The sequence below is a fragment of the Danio rerio genome, chromosome 14 (genome assembly GCF_052040795.2).
Source record: "Danio rerio strain M-AB ecotype USA chromosome 14, GRCz13ab, whole genome shotgun sequence".
NCBI lineage: Eukaryota > Metazoa > Chordata > Actinopteri > Cypriniformes > Danionidae > Danio > Danio rerio.
The window spans coordinates 8,911,865-8,930,896 of record NC_141034.1 but is presented as its reverse complement, the minus strand read 5'-3'; the positions used below and the strand labels follow the sequence as shown (position 1 = coordinate 8,930,896).

At 36.6% G+C, this 19,032-nt stretch overlaps 1 protein-coding gene and 1 long non-coding RNA gene across 3 annotated transcripts in view; one reads left to right on the top strand and one right to left on the bottom strand.

Moving 5' to 3' along the window:
- Positions 1 to 19,032, bottom strand: part of nrg2b (neuregulin 2b) — a 163,033-nt gene that overhangs the window by 133,264 nt on the left and 10,737 nt on the right. The gene's annotated exons all lie outside the window — the stretch shown is intronic.
- On the top strand, positions 16,310 to 18,502 carry LOC147833854 (uncharacterized). The gene is made up of 2 exons (XR_015507196.1): positions 16,310 to 16,844; positions 16,925 to 18,502. It is a non-coding gene; the product is annotated as an uncharacterized LOC147833854 (long non-coding RNA).

The window sequence follows — 19,032 nt, the reverse complement described above, 5'->3', positions numbered from 1 at the left end:
AAAAAAAGTCTACTGTACACACTGGAAAAAAAATATTTCTTATTTTATTGGCTTAATTATACCTAACTTGAAATAATTTGGTAAATTAATTGATTCAAGCAAGTGAAGCCAAGTTCATATGCTTTATTTAAAAAAGAAAACAACAACAACAAATTGTTCCTATTATTTGGCTGAATATTGTTAATTTACACGGACAGACTTTCTTGGCATCCAGCTGTAAAAGCCAACTAAACACAGTTTTTCTCAACCGAACGAAGCAGAATACATTAAACCTGACAGCAAGACAAGTGAGCAATAACAATGAATATAAAATGCTGCATGTTGTTATATACAATGTGTGATGTGATGGTAGTATGTTTGAGCCCCACTGGACACTGTCAGCCAATCAGATCATCCGATTTCCTTCACTCTTCCATCAAGGCTTGCGCTCTCAAGGTCAGCTGACTTGCTTTCTCTTTCTCACTCACACTTACTCCTTCATTCTCTCTCTCTCGCACACACACATTCTCACTCCATCTTTCACACACTTCTCTCCCCTCCCCCGACGCGGTTCTTGCCCTCCAGAATCAAACAGATCTCACAAGTCTGCTTAAACAAGTGCTGTTATCTCCCCGACCACACACACACACACACACACACACACACACATATCTATCTACATCTAAATCTATAAATCCCTATTGAAGTTAAAACATTTGGAATGTGTTTCTTCAAAATTACTCTAAATCTTTAGGCAAATATTTTTTTGTTATTTTTTATACATTTTTAAAATTGTAAATTTAGAAGAAATGTCAACAGTGTTATCTTATAAAGGTATAAAGGTTACTTTAAATATGTATAAATCTAATTTTTAGGTTATTGATATCAATATTTTTGTACTTAATTTTTTTATGATTATATGTATATCTCGTATCTCATTGGCTGATAGCTATGTAGTATTCCTGTAATAACAGCACTCGAACAGCCTCTTCACCCTTGTATATTACTCCGCCCACAGCAGATAAATAAACTGACCACAGTTTGACAAATATTGCTGCTGTTGTACAACATAATGTACTTTTGAGGCTTTTCAGGTGATAATGTAGTTGTTTAGATTGCAACTATGCAGTTTATTTATAAGGACAGTGTCTATTTTAAAGATTCCTAATTTTGAAGATGCAGCGAGTTCACCTGTCATACTGAGCAGAGCAAAGACGTTGACGTTCAGCCACAAGATGGCGACAGAGACTGCATAATAAGTCCTGAGGGGAGAAAAACTCAGCGTAAATTTCAAACTACAGATGATCAAATCATTATAAATTAGGTAAGTGTCATACTAAGTCAAAATCTCTCTTTTGTATGTTGTAGTGCTGTTTTTATACCATATTAATCTGGTTTTCTTTTCTTTGGCTTTTTCGAGGTTAATTATTGTGATCTCCCGATTGAAACAGAGAAATACTGAAAAATCTCTGTAGACTGATGGCATTTCATGCTGTTCAGCCTTATAATCTTAGAACTGTCTGCAAAATTTACTTTACCTTACCGCAAGAGAATCCTTCAAATACCAAGTATTACTTCAAATACTTAAATAAACTTGAAGGGCACTTTTTATCCACAGGTTGAGCCCTATATGTACACATGCCTGGAAATGATGCTTATGATCGCGTGAAGTTAAAACTGGGGGTGGTTAGGGCGCGGGCCAGCAGTTTGAGACTTCTGCTCTAAATTTACGTTTATGAAGTTGTAACGGTTTCTGCTGTTCTGACGTCAGCTGCAGATGTGAATGAATTGTGGAAGAAAGTAGTTCCTTATACAGAAAGATTTTTAGACTCCCCGGGTTTGATTTTCTTTTTTATATACATAATTATGTCAGCAAACTGTTGTATAAACGTAATATCAGACTCCTAGCAGTGCAATACGGCTGTATATTGCCACTGGTGGGCACTAAGACACTTAGCCTATGGCCTCGAAACAACACAAGCCTCCCACCAGTGCAGATAAACAGACATATTGCACTGCTACGAGTGTTACATAGTATATATATATATATATATATATATATATATATATATATATATATATATATATATATATATATATATATATATATATTTTTTATTTTTTTTATTTTTTTTATATATATATATATATATATATATATATAGTAGGAGTCACGGTGGTTCAGTGTGTAGCATGATCACCTCACAAAAAAGTTTGCTGGTTCGGGTCTCGACTGGATCAGTTGGCATTTCTGTGTGGAGTTTGCATGTTCTCCCTGTGTTTGCGTAAGTTTCCTTCGGGTGCTCCTCTGGTATATCCTCTGGGTATAGATGAATTGGGTAAGCTAAATTGTCCGTAGTGAATGAGTGTCAATGAGTGTGTGTGGATGTTTCCTAGTGATGGGTTGCGACTGGAAAGGCATCCACTGCGTAAAACATATGCTGGATAAGTTGGTGGTTCATTCCCCTGTGGCGACCCCAAATTAATAAAGGGACAAAGCCGAAAAAAGAAAATGAATGAATAAGTAAATATACAGTATGTATACATCTCATATATGTGTGCGTGTTCCAGCAAATATTGATTTCTAAACTGTTGGTTTTGAGAATTTAAACGTGAATTCAAAAGTGAAATTTTAAACATGTGCCTTTTTTAGTTATTTTATGCAAAACAAAATGTTTTTCAACATGGAAAATGTATTTTAAACAAAGAACAAATTCCATTAGTAGTAAACAGCATAAAACTAAAATTCAGCAACAACAATGCTATCTCTGCTCAATCTCTACACAATGCCTGAAAACCCTACATCCAGAATATTTCTATTTATCCACAATAATCCCATAGCTGAATATACAATTAATCATTTCAGTCAAAGAGAAGAAAATATCTGCATGCTGCAAGACGCATGTATGGTTTATTATTATTATGAGACTGCGATCTCCATTTTTGTGTAAGACAGAAACACCTCTATCTGTGCGTGAGATCAGTGTGATTTCTGCAGCACACAGCTGTCACCATGGCAACCACTTAGAGGAGAGAGAGAGAGGGAGAGAGAAAGAGAGACATAGACAGAAGAATTACACAATTAAACAATTAAAGGAGCAGCTAAAACGCTCTCCAGCCGACACTAGTACTGCAGTACTCCATCCGTCCTGCAGTTAAAAAGAACAATGAGTCAAATGCTGACCTTTGACACGGACATTGCAGCTGTTTTGCTCTGGAGCCTGATCTCCAGGATGGAGGAAATAAGAGTTTGCTACTCAATATCACTGGCTGCGCACAATTTCACTCAAGAGCCCTTGAGTTTGAACACACTCATTCAAATATACACATGCTTCATTCATTATTGTGACAAAATCCATCAGCGTATTCACATTCTTCATTACTATTTCAGGTTTTACTATGTAGAATATGCCAGAGTGCTACATAATATCTCAGTTTCTCTCTCATATATATATACAGTTGTAGTCAGAATTATTAGCCCCCTTTTTTTATATTTCCCAAATTATGTTTAACAGAGCAAGGAAATTTCCACAGTAAGTCTGATAATATTTTTTCTTCTGGAGAAGTCTTATTTGCTTTATTTTGGCTTGAATAAAAGCAGCTTTAAATTTTTTTAACAACATTTTAAGGTCAAAATTATTAGCCCCTTTAAGCTATATTTTTTCCAAAAGTCTACAGATTAAACCATCATTATACAATAAATTGCCTAATTACCTTAACCTGCCTAGTTAACCTAATTAACCTAGTTAAGCCTTTAAATGTCACTTTAAGCTGCATCGAAATGGCTTGAAAAATATCTAGTCAAATATTATTTACTGTCATCATGGCAAAGAAAAAATAAATCAGTTATTAGAGATGAGTTATTAAAACTTTTATCTTTAGAAATGTGTTGAAAAAAAAAAACTCTCCGTTAAACAGAAATTGGGGAAAAAATAAACTGGTAATAATAATTCTGACTTCAACTGAAGGTGTGAGTGTGTGTGTGCACCTTGTATTCCTTGTATGATGTTGTGTTACATAGTATTCCTTATGTAAATGTCAATACCAATACCAATAGCAATACCAGTAAATAGGGATGTAACAATATTGTAAATACCGTCATACCACAATAGTAATTTTTTTCAATATTACCGTAGGCGCATGACTCAATAAAACTATATTTCTAAAAAAAAATTGCTTAGGCGAATGAAGCGAACGGGAGGTAGCGGGAACAACAATTCCCATCAGCCCAGGCGTGGTCATCATCCTTTGCGGTCTGTTGTCACTACAGATCCAGTAATGCGGAAATGGTGTGTGTTGCTAGTAGCGGGGAAGAAAAAGAGCTGGAAATGATCGAACCTAAAGCGGGTTTTAAATCGGATGTGTGGAAGCATTTCGGTTTCTTTCTAAAAAGATACGAAAAGGTGACAAAGAAAAAAAACAGTATGCAGGCACTGCCAGACTGTGGTGAAATATAAGTCAGGGAAAACGACTAAAAACACAGTCATGGGGACTGCAGAACACAGCACACTTGTTAGATTAATGCAGACATTGACTTGTACTGCAAAGAGACCTCTATCTCACTCATGGCTTGTCCTCTCAAGTGGTGGAAAGACAATGCACAACGTTACCCACTGCTGTCAACCTTGGCTAAATCATATCTCTCTGTCCTAGAAACCTCAGTCCCAAATGAGAGGGTTTTTTTCTGTTGCAGGGGACATGCCCAGAGATCCCAGCTTTTACCAGATTATAGTTATATGATAATTTTCCTTAAAAAACCCATCTCTATCTAAGTGAGTGGTTGATTAAATGTTGAATGTGATGAGTTTTCAACAATACTAAATTAAAACTATGTACTAAATTAAAAAATGGTTTAATAGTTTTTAAGTTATTAAAATTGAAAAATTAAAGTTCCTGTTTCGAAACTTACAGATAGATGGCTAATTTGTATGTCATTGATATGTTCAGTGCTAAGGTAAATAAACACTTTTGCCACTTTTTTCGAGTCTTTTCATTAGTTTTGTTTTTCCTGTAAATTATTCAATAAATACCGTACCGTTCCATTCATACCGAGGTATTACCGTACCGTGAAATTCTGATACCTTTACATCCCTACCAGTAAATTTTGACCTCATGGGGACATTTGTTTGATCCCCATGAGGAAAGCGGCCCAAAAATCACACAGAATAAAGTACTTTGAAACTGTAAAAATGCAGATTGTTTCCAGTGAGGGTTGGAATTAGGGTAGGGTTAGGGAAGTGGAATAGAATATACAGTCTGTACAGTATACAAATCATTACGTCTATGGGAGGTCTCCATAAAGATAGCTGTAGGTGTGTTTGTGTGTGTGTGTGTGTGTGTGTGTGTGTGTGTGTGTGTGTGTGTGTGTGTGTGTGTGTGTGTGTGTGTGTGTGTGTGTGTGTGTCAGAGCATTAATGTAAAACATTCTATGGAGAACTGCATAATTTTTTAAAGAAGATTATCAAAGACCTATGCAATTTGAAAATAAAAATGAATTAGTATTAGTTTTGCTGCTTAGCAAATGGTATTATTATTACTATTATTATGTACATTTATGCTGCTTAACGCACACTGTAAAACCCAATAGGTTAAGCCAACTCAAACCATTTGAGGAAACCGAATGCAACAAACCATTTGAGTTAAAAAACTAATCTATATAAGTACTGTGAACTTACTCTATTGAAGTTGAAGTAATGAGGTATTTAATTAACTCATGACCTTCAACACTGAGCTCAAAACTCTTTACAAATGAGTAGAATTAACTTTCAGTCAATTTTGAGTTAACTACACTCATTTCAATTGATAAAGTTGACTGTTGGGTTTTACAGTGCAATAAATGTTACAGCAATAACAAACAGAAAATAGAAGTTCCGGTCTCCTGTATTATTTACATTTTTTCATTAAAAACACTGTAACAGTGTTATATATTTTGTTAACTTATGTACTTAGATTATCCCAAATGTTTCGAAAAATGTTCAAATTCAGAGAAATAAGCTATTTTAACCAGTGACAAATATGTAATGAAATGTAATTAAGACAACAACTCCCATGATTCCACACTCAGTCACACCGTCATCAAACTACGGCTTTGACCCTCTAGTGGCAAGGATTACATACTGAGCCTTTAATATAGTATACTTTCATTCTGTATTTTTGCCAGGGGCTAAGTGTAACAATAATGTAGTAATCACTTTTTGTCAAGTGGTGCTCGCTGCAGAGCCATTTGAGGAGAGCTGAGCTCCAGCGAGGGGGAGCTTAAGCTTGAGCTCCACCTTTTTTGCACTTCTTCTACAAGTGATGTCACTGGGGGTAGGGTTAGGGGTGGGGTTGGTGTACGCATTAAAACAGCTTACAGGAGGAGGAGCAACAGCTCATGCTCCCCCTCGCTGGAGCTCAGCTCTCCTCAAATGGCTCTGCAGCGAGCACCCTCTCCTTTTTGTTGCCAAAGTCTTATTTATAGCAAGTAACGAAACTTTAGCAAGTAACAAATTGTTGAACTTCTTATGTAAGATATTCTGGTCTTTTTTTGTTGGCCAGTATATAGGATGTTTATATAAACGCATCAGAATAGCACTGCTTTAATAATTGGCCTTAGCAGAAGGCATCGTGCATATCAAACACAGGAAAAGCAACAGATTAATGTTATCATTATCATCATTAACATATCCCAGATTTTTTATAGTATATGTAGATGTAACCCCATTTGTATTCTTTAACATTTACATAAATAACTGTAAATTACACATTTTTTATCAGTAACTGTAACAAATTACTGTTATTTTTATTTTGTAATTAAATTACGTAACGCCATTACATGTAAATAATTATTCTCCAATAGAGGTCCGCGGTACAGCAGTTGGACCTGACTAGATTTCTGGGGGCACGGGAATAAATTTCCAAATAAATCGTGGGAACGGTCGGATAACTGGTTCAATTTTTGACAGCGGGCGGTCTAATAATATCGCTTCCGACTCCCGAGCGAGCAAGCATGCATATGTATGTGCGTGAATGAGAAAGCGTGATGCTGTGTTTAGCTTGTTTGTTGCTGTCTATGTGTGTGCGTGTGTGTGTGCGTCTGTAATTGAGAGAGCTTTGTGCCGTCTGTGTGTGAGTCACTGGCTTGGTGCTTATTTGTGTCTTTGTGTGTGTGTGTTTATACAGACAGCTTGTTATAGGCTGTCTGGACTGTGTATAGCTGGGTGGTTTTCAGTTTTGTTCTCCCCCTGTCCATTAGCGGAAACAGAGGCGAAGGGGAGAAAACGGGGCGGGGCGGGCAGCGGGACATCAAATGCTGAATATAAGTGGGAGCGGTCAGGTTCAGGGTAAAACCTGGCGGGAGCGGGATTTAAAATGTAGTCCCGCGCAGATATCTACTCCCCAATACTGCATATCTAATGAATTGGAAGGCATATTTTATCCAAAAGATTGAAAATGTGCTTACTATTTACTCTGCCTCAAGTGGTTCCAATCCTTTATGAGATTCTTCCATCTCTTGAACACAAAAAAGCATATTTAGAAGAAATCTGAAAACTGATACCCATTGGCTTCCATAGTAGGAAAAACAAATATGGAAGTGAATGGTTACAGGTTTTTCAACATTTTTCAAAATATCTTATTTTGTGTTCAACGGAAGAAAGAAACTCATAAAGGTATTTAACATGAGTAAATGATGACAAAACTTTTATTTTTGTGTGAACTATCCCTTTAAAGCATCCCAACTATAGAAAAACAACCATTTCTTTAAAAAAAATAATAATAAAATAAATTATTTTACAGTAAAATACAGTTCAGGTACAGGAGCAACTCTTTAGTTGAAACTGTAGGATCTATTTTTGTTAGCTACTCTAAGCTGAGGTGCAGCATCTGCTTTACACATGGGATCTATACTCCATAACACACCGAGTCCCACTGGAGCCCGAAGAAGAAAACCAGCTGCTAATTAAAACCAAAAAAAAAAAAAAAAAAAGGAAAAGAAAAAAAAAAGTTGACACAGCAGGTCTTTCTGAGCCAAATGAGAAGAGCTTACACCAGCATCACCTCCACTACATAAGCACCCCATCACAGCATATTAACACTATCTGAGATGGAGATTGGCACAGACACTCAAGCAAACTATGTTTTACATCCTCTGAATCGATACAGCCTGTAACGTACAGTACTCTACTAAAGCACATGAACACAAATGCAAACCACGCAAGCTCGAATACGGGGAAATGTGTCAGACTGCAAACGCACGCTCTGATTGTGTTGTTTTTAGATCAGGTTCTGTCAACTGCAGTTAAACAGAGAGTAAGTAAGTCAACATGTTTATAGCTGGGTATTTTAATAAAAACACATCTGTTTAAATGGCACAAATATTTGAAGGATATATTATCTCTAAAGTTAGTGTAGCATATTGGCCTTTTTTTATTTATTTATTTTTTTACCCAATATTAATGTTTAAATGTGTCTTACAAATGTGTGACAAAAATTGATATACTTTTTATTGTCATAATTTAAAATGTAGTAAATAGTCAAACATTACATTGTCTTACATGGATTTCTTTTAATAAATAAAACTGCTGTGTTATTTATTTTTGTAACATTTTTAAGCCAAATCTCAAAACTGTCCTATCCCGGCAGGCAAAGGATGTTAACATGACGTCAGATTGACATTGTACCCCAACGTCGGGGGACATTGCATTTTGTTTGGAAATCAAAATCCGGGTTGACTTCAAAATCCAATGTCAAGGAGACATCTATGTCCAACGTTGGACAGACGTTGCATTTTGGTTACTTTCCAACACAACTTAAATACAACAAAGTATCAATGTCTAATGATGTAACAGCATGTGTGAACATTATCAATATGACATCTATCAGACGTTGGATTTTGGTTGCCATATCTGACGAATAAATGTCAGTATTTGACGTCAACATGACGTTAGTTTTAGATGTTGGCTCGCCGTTGGATTTTGGTCAGTTTCTAACACAACTTAAAATCAAGCAAATATCAACGCCATTTCATGTCGTTATAGATGGATTACCGGTTTGTAAACATTCAGGATGCGTGCGCAGCGAGGTCGCATATTAAAAACGGGAGCATTTACAGTGAGGGAATGACATTCGATGCGATACAGTTTGTTGTTGTCTTAGAATTAAGTTATATTGATTACATATTATATATATATTATTTACATAATGCTTTCTGCGTATTATAACAGCTTGTCACCCAGTGAATAGCACAGGTATTCTGCAAAATTAACGTTAAAGTGAGCGGCGTTTGTCTGACAGGTCCATTTGCGATAGCACCCTCTCAATGGATATTGGATAAGACGAAATGGCCAAGCATCCAGCCCCAAATATACAATCTCATTGAAGCTCCAAGTGATTGTACAAGAGAGAAGTTAAAGGGCTACAAGTCTTTGAATACCAACAATTGTCACCAGATTCAAACTTTGTAGTGCTAAAACCCGAGGTTCTGCCTAGCCAAAGACAAGGAAAGAAGACGGAACTGCACAAGGCCTGGGTAATCCTCAACAAGCAAAAAAGTGCATTCTGACAGTGGACTACACCTGTACGGCAGGCTATGTGAATGTACATTTTTACAATTCATTCTTAGCATTCAGTGTCTGCAGTGCAATTAACCATAATTAACTGCTTTTGCTGAAATCTTTGCTGCAATCAAAAATGAGTATGTTTCAGCATAGCGTGAACTTAGCTCATATAAAATGAGAACTGCAGAGTCGAGCATTTTTAATTAGGTTCTCACTCCATTCAGCTTCATTTTAGCCAAAGACATCTGCGGTTGGCATTAAAAGCAGTGTGGTGTATACAAATTCAGCATCCTACCACACAACAAAACATGTTTGCTATTGCAACCGGGAACCCATGTAACGGCATGTAAGTCACGTGTAGGTTGGTAATTCCACCGTCAAAATAACATTGTCATTAGATGCTGGTGATCTGAATCTAACCTAATATTAACATCTTATGTTGTGTGTCTGCTGGTATGGTGTGACTGTCTCAAACATAGTTCAATGAAGTATAACTCTCAGAAATCAAAAAGAAAATCTAAAAATCACTAATAAATACTTCAGGCCTAAATTTGCAAGTGGATTATTTAGTAAATGCAAATCACTTTTTTCATCCATATATTTCTAAAAACAAAACATACAGGAACGTAAAACATTTTGTCACTGTAAACCGTGTCCTCTGGTTTGACACTAGATGTTTTTAAAATTTTAAATCTGGCAATTCCAAGACCCTCTGTGAAGACTATGACGAGTTTTGACCCCTAATATTGTCTCGATCATACATACAGTACATACATATTCAAGAATATTGCATCCCTACATTGTCACTCACTCATTCATTCATTCATTCATTCATTCATTCATTCGTTCTTTAGCTCCCTAAAAAAGGCTGGTCGTCCATGAAAGTCAAAAAGATGAGAGGCCATATGGATAATTCATTCATTCATTCATTTGCCTTCGGCTTAGTCCCTGATTTATCAGAGGTTGCCACAACAGAATGAACAGACCATATAGATAATAGGGAATCTCAATTGCCAATCAGTTTAAGGCTGTAGCTGAAGTTGACCACCAGTTCAAAGATCTGTTTGTTGACATTCAATGTCTCGATATTATGAAAAAATTTGGACTGAAAGCCCTGCAGTGACCAAACCCTCAATAGCAGAAAGAATCACCTAAGCTTTGCTAAGGAGCATATAGTGTGGACAGATAACTGCTCCAAAGTTCACTTTAGTAAATAAAGCTAGTTTAATGTATTTTATGTCTTGTTTGCAACATTTTGATCATTTAATTGTAGAAAGACTGAACCAAAAGTTTGTGCAAAAAGGTGGAGTTGAAGTGTCATGAGTTGGGGATGTTTTCTGAATGCAAACATTTATTCTAATTAACATTGCTCCCCAGGTAACATGCAGATATTTTCCTGTGTACAATACTTAAACAGCCAGAGATTTTTATAAATAACAATGACCCAGCGGGCACCTTGATATCTAAACAACCTAAAAAACACGTCAGAAATGCTAAGTGATGTGATTGATCAATTGACCTATCTTGATGTAAAAAAAATACATCAAACTGACTCAACATTGGCGCCAAAAATTGATTACAGTACTTTTGACAAAGCAGTTTACATACATTGTAGGGATACAAAATTCTGTGTAAATTTGTACGTTTTAATAGAATTATTGAAATAAAAAATAAATCTTATATTATAATTATTTTTGTGATGTTATTTTGGTGGTAAAATGGCATCAATAGCCCCTTTCACACAGTGATAACGACAAATATCCGGAAGATTTCCATAACAACTTTACCGGTAAATTAAAAAAGTGCTGTTCACACAGGCAAGTACATTTCAGATTTTTTTTTACAACAAAGGACCATTCACACATCCATTCCAAATACTGGTGAATTCTGACATCACTAACCAGCAATTAGCCTCTAAACGGCTATGCTTGTATTTGTAAACATTTGACTACATTACAAACTCTTCTCCATGTGAAGGTAAACAAACAGCGGTTTATCATAAGCATTTTATTGATAATTATTTACACAATTGGCATTAAGAAGGAACATAGAAACATTATCTGACTAACATCTAGCCATTAAAGGTTTCTGGAAAAATATTCAAAGGCTTTTATTTTCATAAACAGCTCGGATGTAAATGCGTCTGAATGTTCTGATTGGCTGGAGTAGACGTGTCAAGTCAGCGCATTCTAAGCCTGAACACGCTCTTTCCAGCAATTTGTCGGTATTTTCAAAAAGGGCCTTTTCACACATACAGACCTTTACAGAAAATTGCTGGTAACTTTTCGGAAGAGGGTGTATGTGTGAAAGGGGTTAATGTGTGGATGCCAAAGGTTTTGACATCAAATCAATTAGCATTTTTGCAAAACAGGTAAATTCATTGATGTAGAAAAAATAAAAAAATAATGGCAACCCAAAGCCCTGATATAAACCTGATTGAAAATCTCTGGAAAATTCTTGATGACAAGATTATGACTTTGTCATGTGTGCTGTAACCTTCAGAAATATTAGTCTTTCTTCATGCTATGTTCAGTACCGCTCTCTAATTTTGGTGTTTTATTGAAGTAATTTTTAAAAAACAAAAGTAATAGTACTGTACAGAAAAAACACAGAAAAAAGATAATAATTCCATTATTTCTGAAAAAAACAACAACTATTGATTTCCACTGTGTGTATAAATATAGATCTTCCTAACTGATTGGCTGAACATCATGACCCATCCCTAATAATAAACGAATGCAGAAACACAAAGCCGCAGCATGTGTGAAATAGACTCCGGTGTAATTGTCTTAGAAATGAGCTCGACCTGCTTACCTCAGTCAATGTGTTTCTATCAGTTCATTTCAATTAGACATTCCTGACACATCTCTCTGAACTGAGGATGGCGTGAATGAGAGAACGAGAGAGAGAGAGAGAGAGAGAGAGAGAGAGAGAGAGAGAGAGAGAGAGAGATGTGCACAGTAAGTGATGAATAGTTGATGAGATGCTCGCAGGCAGAGCAGAAAGGGAAAGCTATTCTCTTTTACTCTCCCTCCTCCCTCTGCACTGCATCTGCTTCTCTCTCATTTACGTACCTTCCTCCATCCCCTGTTCAACTCGCTTTACCGCAATCACTTCTCTATCCTACTCCCTTTCTTTCTCTCTTTCTGTCATATCATTCTCCAGGTTTTGTGATATCAGCAGTGTGCTACTGTGTAAATATATATATATATATATATATATATATATATATATATATATATATATATATATATATATGTTTTTTTTTTTTTCATTTCATGCATGCTCGGGTTAAATTTTTGACAGATTCATTTGATTTTTGTCAGACAGCTGAGAGACAGACTGATTTTCCTAACACTTCTGTCACTAAAACAAAAGGACAATGTACAAAATGCTAATATTTAGTTATAAATAAAACTAAAATTATTGTTTCATTTGCAAATAATAGTCTGTTGTTCAAATAAGATGTCCATTGCAAATAGCAATTTTTTTAAATGCTAAATAATTATTTTTCCATTGTTTTTATATACATTTTCTTTATATTCATGCACTGAAAATATAATTACATTGACAAAATACCAATTTAATTATACATATTCTGTCATTAATGAAAAAGGATGGCTCATATTAAGATGCTACACAATTTATATTGACTTTTCTTTTCATTTTAAATCCAATTTTCATGTTGGTGATATAATTTGAAGTGACACATGGTTTAAATGAGAAAATAACATTTAAATGAAATTATTAACTGTATAACAAGCATTTTTGCAGACATTTTTTTATTTTGTTATTACAAGATGATAAATATACAAAATACTAAAAAATGTATGGTAATTTCAAATAAAACGTTTAGTTTTATTTTTATACTTTATACATTTATGTATTTATATAACAGTTTTGTCTGGTTCTTGAATATGATTGGTTGATAGCCATGAGATTCATGCATTCATTTTCTTCTCAGCTTAGTCCCTTTGTTAATCTGGCAATAATTCGCCAACTTATCCAGCATATGTTTTACGCAGTGGATGCCCTTCCAGCTGCAACCCATCAATGGCAAACATCCATACACACACATGCTGCGGTCAATTTTAGCATACCCAATTCAACTATACTGCATGTTTTTGGACTTGTGGGGGAAACCAGAGCACCCGGAGGGAACCCCTGGTTCGAAACCCCCGAGGGTTGATCCAGAGACCTTCTTGCTGTGAGGCGATTGTGCTAACCTCTGCACCACCGCATCGCTCGTTGAATATTAAAGTATTATCAGTACTAGTACAGCCTCTTCACCCTCATGTATTACTCCGCCCACATAAGTGGCAAGCAGAGGACTACAGTTTCACAAATATTGCAGCTGTTGGACAACATAATGTACTTTTGAGGCCTTTTTAGGTGAGACTAGTTGTTTAGATTGCAACTATGCTGTTTATTTAAAAAAAAAAATAGTCCCTATTTTAAATATCCATACTTTCTGAGATTAGCGCGATGGCAGTCATTAGCCTGTCCTACTGAGCAGAGCAAAGACGGTTGATGTTCCACCACATGTTATGGGGTTATTGTGATCTCTCGATTGCAAAAGAGAAATACTAGGAAATCTTTGTAGACTGATGGCATTTCATGCTGTTCAGTCTTTTAATCTTAAAATGTGAGTAAAATCATCTGATTTGTCATCACTTTAGACATTAAACTGGAGAATCATTCAAATACCAGCTCTAAAGGGACGTTAGTTTCTGCTGTTCTGACCATCAGCTGCAGGTGTGTATGAGTGGCGGAAGAAAGTAGTTCCTCTTACAAAAGGATATTTGAGACTCTCCCTGTGTTTGATTTTTTTTTAATACTTACAATTATGCCGCCAAATTGTTGTATAAACGCAATATCACACTCGTAGCAGTGCGATATGGCTGTATATCATCACTGATGGAACACTAACGCCCTGTTCACACAGAGTGTCAGCGTCAACGATTACCATTCACTTTGAACGAGTGACAAGCTTTGCCAAACTGAATTGTGGGTCCGTCTGCACTGCTTTAGTGATGTTGCTTGCTGCAGAAGTTGGAGATAAGAGGGGTGTCACAGACGGAGGACAATAGTGAAGAGCAGGGGGGTTGTCAAGGATGAAAAAGTGAAGAGGGATAGGGAGTCGCGGAAGAAAGTGAAAGTGAACAGCGGATGGGGAGGAGGGTAGATGAGGAGGGGGATCTGTAAAATGAGGTACCGGATCAGATATTAGAGTTGCTGGATCAGGATTTGGCGTGTTCCGGCACAAATTAAGCCCTGTTTACAGACATATCGCACCGCTAATCATTTGATTTTTCCTTAAAGAAAAAGATTGAGATATGAAATAATTATTGTGAAAGTCATATAATTTTTAAATAGTTTTTTATTATTAAATTTTAATGTTGGTAGTATAATTTAAAATGAAATGAAGCAAAATAATCATATGTAAAGTATCAATAAATGTTTTTTATAAACATTTATATTAAAATATAATAAACAAAAAAGGCTTTTTTTTTAGATAATGAGGCACTGAATTCTGAAAAGAGCGGCAAGCCAAATACTAATAAATAAATTTAAAACTTGTTTTTACATTCAATATTTTTCATTTTATTTTTTAATTTCATTTTATTGTTGGTATTACAACTGACATGAACAAACTAACATTTAAATAAAACTCTCTACCACCTGACCCAAACAGAAAGTGTTTAACGTCACTAAAATCCCCCTATCCAGTATGATTATAAAAAAAAAAAAAGTATACAAAAATTATAACAACTGACGTCAATGTTTACGTAGTTACCATCCGTGGCGTGTACCAAGTTTAAACCACCGGACGAGGTTTGTGGGTGTGCGTCGAGGGACCGAGGATAAACTAAGTGCTCTTCAATAATTCAGCAACTGGGTAAACTTCACTGTCCTTCCGCAGCTTAAAGGACATCCACAGTCTCTATAAGCTCCTTAGGAAGCTCTGTTTCTTTTCTAAAACAACTTCGCAGCATATACCATCCGCGTGTCAGATTAGAAATCACCAGTAGTCTCCTGTATTTTGGTTTGGAGATTTGCCCGCATTACCATAATCCGACCAGGAGGTGGAGCTGTTTCCGTGACGTGCCTGATGTATTCAGGGCTTCTGCGGGAATGTTTAAAACAGTGCCAATACACATACAGAATAACCGTACGTTCACACCGAAAGCGGCGAGAGCGTCCAAGGTCGCTCTGGCCGCCCTGGCGACAACGCTCTCTGCCTTCAGCTCCGGCGGCGAGAGCGTCAAAACTCGCTACATTGATCTCTTATTTAAAGGAGCCGTTGCAGCATATCAGTTACATTCCTGCATAAAACATGTTTCTAGCGTGAAAATGAGGCGCACTTCTTATCAAATTCATACAACAATGGAAGATCAAGTTGTGTGTGGTGTGGCTTTGCTCTATTTATCCAATATGTGTCCATATGTCTGAAATATCCTGAAGCAGCAGTACTGTTTTGTACTATCACATCGCGTGAGATTCCCGCTTTTTAAAGATAAAAATATAACATTAATGAACATCAGTAACTCGCCAGTAACTTATTTAATGTATGTTCCTGTAGGAAAAAATTGTAAATAATTGGAAATCCGGCGACCGCAATAATCAAACCCTTGGGAACAACTGTGGTCGGAACCAAAGTTCACAGGTCTGTGTTCTCTGAACTGCTATCAAGCGATGGACGTCTTCATTCTGATTGCCTGCCGCCAAACCGCGTCATAGCTCATTACCATAAAGTTGACTTCATTTCAACTCTCCTCGACGCTCACGCCGGCGAAGACGCGCCGCGCTGCTCCTCGCCGCTTATCGCCGCGTATCGCCGCCGCCTCTCATTGAAAATGAATGACTTCCGGCTACTTTGACGCTCTCGCCGCTTTCGGTGTGAACGTACGGTAAAACACACTGCAGTAGTGTTGTGAGTATACATACACAAAACAATGAGTTCATTATTTTTTTTCTATTCATATTTGAGCGTCTTTGATACAAGCTGCGTTTTATCTGGCACGAGCACGCCGCGTCGACCGCCCTCGGCTTTTCTGTTCTCTGCTAGTTTGAAAGAGCACATGGCGAAGTTACTGTGAAATATAAATCAGAGGCAAATGAGAGAGAGAGAAAAAAAGAAACACGGTCAGCTAAAACTCTGCACTCTAGACTGCAGCCTGCATAATTCATACAAGCTCCAGATCTCTCGCTCGCTCGCTCGTTCTCTCATCAGCACTGACATGCACAGAAATACACGCACACACTCCATCCCATTCAAACTACCACCGAATGTGTGTCTCCTCTGGCTTCTTTGCTGCAGGGTTCAAGGTATGGTCACTCTGATCAGTCACACTGGACTAGATGTTCACTCACACCATGTCTGTTTTTACATCTGCCCTGTGTTTCAGTCACAGAGCTGGATGGTGTTTCTGAGAACACAAGTCTCTGTGGATCAAGACTGCTCTCATTTCATCTCTAACAAACAGCAAACACACCATCTGACAGGCCGTTACACACTCGTCGCTTTCCTGCAAGAGGAGATTAAAGGGATAGTTCACCTATAATTTGCTTTTAATTTACTCAGCCTCCGGCTATCTGAGATGGAGGTGACTTTTTTGTTCAGTTAGTATGTTAAAGAAGATTTTTAGCTTTAGCTTAAACCGTCTGTGGCGATTTGTGAATTGTAAAACAGGCAACACAACATGTTTGCTAATAACAACACAGGAGTACATTGAGGTGAAATACTTTTGTGAAAGACATTGAGCATTATATACAGCATTATTTTGTTTAATCCACATCAATTTCTTGCCAAATGTTAAATTTCCTGATTTTTCCATAATGTTAACTGACTTTCCATGACAAAAGGAAGATTTTTAGCTGTCAGCTTTAGCCATAACCGCCTGTGGTGATTTGTGAATTGTAAGAAATGTATGCAGGCAACACAAAATATACCTTTGGCTACTAACAATATATAAGCCAAAGATAAGTCTGTTGACATGAAACGATAGGTTTGTGAAAGACATTAAGCTTTATTTACAGCATTGTTTCGTTTTATCCACATTCCAGGCTTCCCTCAATTAGACAAATGTTAAATTTCCCAATTTGTTTTTCCTCCATGACTTTTACTGACTTTCCATGACCTAAAGAAGATTTTTAGCTTTTGCTAAAACTTTCTGTGGTGATTCGTGAATTGTAAAAAACAAACAGCCAATACAAATACTGTGCCTTCGGCTAATAACAATACATAAGCCAAAGATAAGTCTATTCACATGAAACGAGCATCATTTACAGCCTTATTACCTTTAATCCACACCCCAGGTTTCCCACATTTAGCCAAATGCTAAATTTTCTCACTTTTCAATGATCTTTACTGACTTTAATGAGCTAAGGAATATTGTTAGCTATTAGCTTTAGCTTAAACCGCCTGTGGTGATTTTTGAATTGTAAAAAACATAAACAGGCGACACAAAATATACTTTTGGCTACTAACAATACAAAAATAAGTGTACTGACATGAAACGATAGGTTTGTGAAAGACATTGAGCATTTTTTTACAGCATTACTACTTTAAACCCACATCCCAGGCTTCCCTAATTAAGCCAACTGTTAAATTTCCCAATTTTTCCATGACTTTTACTGACTTTCTATGACCTAAAAAAGATTTTAAGCTTAAACCGTCTGTGGTGATTCATGAATTGTAAAAAACATAAGCAGGCAACACAAAATATATACCTTTGGCTACTAACAATATATAAGAAAGATAAGTGTATTGACTTGAAACAATAGGTTTGTGAAAGACATTGAGCTTTATTTACAGCATTATTACTTTTAATCCACATCCAGGCGTCCCTCATTTAGCCAAATGTTAAAATCCTCACTTTTCTATGAAGATTTTTAGCTTTAGTTTAAACTGTTGCGATTTGTTAATTTTAAGAAGCATGAACATGCAATTTCCAGTACTGAGTTCCAGCTGGAAGGGCATCCGCTGAGTAAAACATATACTGGATAAGTTGGTGGTTCATTCCGCTGTGGCAACCCCTGATGTATAAAGGGACTAAGCCAAAGGAAAAATGAAATGAAATAAACGGGCAACAAACAATATTTACCTTTGGCTACTAACAATATAGTCAAGGATATGTATACAAACGTAAAATGATAGGTTTGTGAAAGACATTGAGCATTATTGACAGAACTATTACTTTTAATCCACATCCCAGGGTTCCGTCATTTAGCAAAACGTAAAATTTCCTGATTTCTCAGTACTTTTACTGACTTTCCATGACCTAAAAAAGAGTTTTAGCTTTGGCTTAAACCAGGGTTTTTCAAAGTCTAAGACAGTGGGCCTCCCTTTTGACACAACTTATCCGTTGGCGCCCCCCTCCTCCCAAACACACACGCACACACACACACACACACAAAAAGTTCTGGAGGTTTTCCCGCTAACTCATCATGCTTGGATTCAAGGTGTCGCCGAAGTTTAGCGGGTCTCATGCTGTCATTAGCCAAAATATCTTGA